The following is a 2,858-nucleotide window of genomic DNA, read 5'->3' as shown; positions in this document are numbered from 1 at the left end:
CTCAGTTAATACCTGAGATAAATGTATTTTCCAAAAGTGCAGACAAATGTTTTACAGGATAGGAAATACCAAATAATTTTTTTCTGTGGTCCTTGTTCTTTTTTACAAAGTCACTAGACAATAATCACTTTTATAAAAATAACAGAGCTAAGTAACTGTTACAAATTGAGCTTTTATGGAAGGTGTTACATTTCAACCACGCAAATAGATATATCTAGTTTTTCGAATTAGCTAAACAAGGTTTTCGAATTGACTCTACGAGCAAAGTATTCAGCTAATGATGATCCGAACTGCTAATACTGTGCAGCGGAGAGCGTCTAAGTCCTTTATTATTACGATATCCTATTTAACTTTCTAATTAGCAAATTAACATATGTTCTTGAGAATATATTTATTGATTAGAATTGGTAATCGAAATCATCGCAATACAAAGCATCTGCAGGTATTATCATGGTTTATTTTGGGCATGCTGGTAAAATAGCTAATATTGTCAAAAGGACAGAACGAATTATGTTTTCATAGCAAATGTAAACAATCAAGCATTGTAAATGCGAAATATTAAAACATTTTTTGTATCCGTAGTTCATGCATATTTTGAAGTCCAAACTCGATTCCACAAAGCCACATTCCTCTGGCTAAAATTATTTGTTCAGTACTAATGAAGTTTCCAATACTTATGAAGGAACCAGTCTATCTTTTATAGAAAATGATTCAAAATGGCCATAGATAAAAAAAAAACTTTCCAACTTTTGGGAATACTGGGAATGTTATTTTAGAAAAGTATCTATGATACATCAGCTAATGAACAAATTTCATTAACTCTAGCTTAGATAAAGTCGCTCTTATCTTTAATTTAATTTCTATAAGCCGGAGTACAGCAAGTCCTGGAAGATTTTTGCAAAATGTACTCCACTGTTCATTTTGTTCATATATTAATATATGTTCATAATATATGAAGATTAATGTTCATATATTAATAATTGCACTACATCCAATTTAAAAATAACCAACAAGATTACAATGAAAAAAGACAATGTTTAAAGGAGATTAATACAATGATACATAATAAGAATACAAAAGTGGGTTAATATTGTATGCAGGGAATTACTCAAAGGAGGAGCTCTCTCAATAGGTAAACTAATCGAGGAGAGAGCCCTCCCCCTATTTGAATAATTTCAGGTGAATTTGGTTGGATTTGAATAATGGGACAATTCCAGCTAAATCCATACAATATTTTATATTTTATAGTACTATATAAGTACTATAAAAATCTAGGACTGTTCAGTTGCACTTTAAAAAGAATATAGTTTAAAGTCAATGACAAAAAATAATGCAAATGAAACCCAGATAAGATTTGAATTATGAATTAAAGGCTACCTTCCAATGGCTATGCAAATGGTAATTAAGCTTGTGTTGCCAAATTATTCCTTTAAAGAAGTACAGGAATATTGAAACAAAGCTCCGAATTTTTCTGGATAAATTCTAGGATAGATTCGCACGATAAGTTCTGTCATTCATTAAACACAAATGAACATGAACTTGTAGAACCGATTCTGAATTATCTAATGAAGGCATTAAATATAAAAAATGATATCTGAAAAAAATATCTGGGAAGAAGCCTGATTTGATCAAGACAACTATGTTTGTTTGATTATCAATCTATGATTGTTTTTAAAGCAATCGAGATGCAGCCAAAAATTATACACAAAAGTCACCCAGAGAAAAGTTGGGGAAAAGACATTTGACTTCTTTGTTATTATGTAGAAATTAAATCCGTTCACCGTATGTTAAAATTGGCAAAAAATGTAAAGCAGACTGGGAAAATATAATTAGTATTGGTTAATAAAATGAAACTTTAGTAACTAATATTTTTGTATGTTTATAAATGTGATAAACTTAAACGTCCTGCATAATGTGTCAATTGTCAAGTTACACAGTTTCATAAATATAATTTATTGGGAGACCTTGGCATTTTTTCACAAAAATTTCATGCAACCAGTACAACCTATTCAATCAACAAATAATAACAACCATACAACCAATTATTTTCTATAACGTATTTTGTCCGTTTTGGATATTACAAGGTTGTTCCAAACATATATGTAAAAAGTTAAAAAGTTTATAAATAGATAAAAATAGAAGATCTTGGAATTCGATAAAAGTTTGTCTAGAAGATTTGCATAGATGAGCTTACCCTGCTGACACTTCTTCAATATAGCTTTGCCAAAATGATAAAATAAGTTGCATAATTTTCAAAATCTCTCCCCAATGAAACAAACATTGTGATGAGATCGTATTTGATAGATACATCAGTTCAGAAATTACGTGTCTTGTATTAGTTATATTGATGTGTCCATGAGAAGAAATATGGAAAATGATCACGAAAATGAATAAAACATGTGCCTTCAGAGTTCTAAGATATTTTTCTAGTTCCAATGACAAACATGAAGAAAGTTATTGTAATGGACCGTTAAAAAATTCTGATCAAGGCTACAATTTTGTTCCATCTAGAATAGGGCTGAAAGATTTAGAGCCTATTAGTCAGAAAGGGTTAGGCTACCAATCAGTAGGTAATCATAGCCTTTTGAACATGGGTTCTATAAGACGATCTCCTAACCCCACAAGATCTAGCAAGGTATTAGAAAACTCCAGTACCACGTCAAATGAAAAGAGCTCTTTTTCAGATTCGTTTAATTTGCTACCATTTTTAAAACACTGTGCTGCAAAAGTGCTGCATAAACCTCGTCTTATAATAGAACAAGCAACGAGGTTATTCAGCCACGAGATTGGTTTTCCAAGAAACACAATTTACGTATTATTTGTGAAGCAGAGAGTGCAAGAAGAGAATACAAAGGGAA

The sequence above is a fragment of the Rhopilema esculentum genome, chromosome 20 (genome assembly GCF_057945365.1).
Source record: "Rhopilema esculentum isolate cy_ngs chromosome 20, ASM5794536v1, whole genome shotgun sequence".
Lineage (NCBI taxonomy): Eukaryota > Metazoa > Cnidaria > Scyphozoa > Rhizostomeae > Rhizostomatidae > Rhopilema > Rhopilema esculentum.
The sequence above is the reverse complement of the archived record's forward strand: the minus strand, read 5'-3'. Positions refer to the sequence as shown.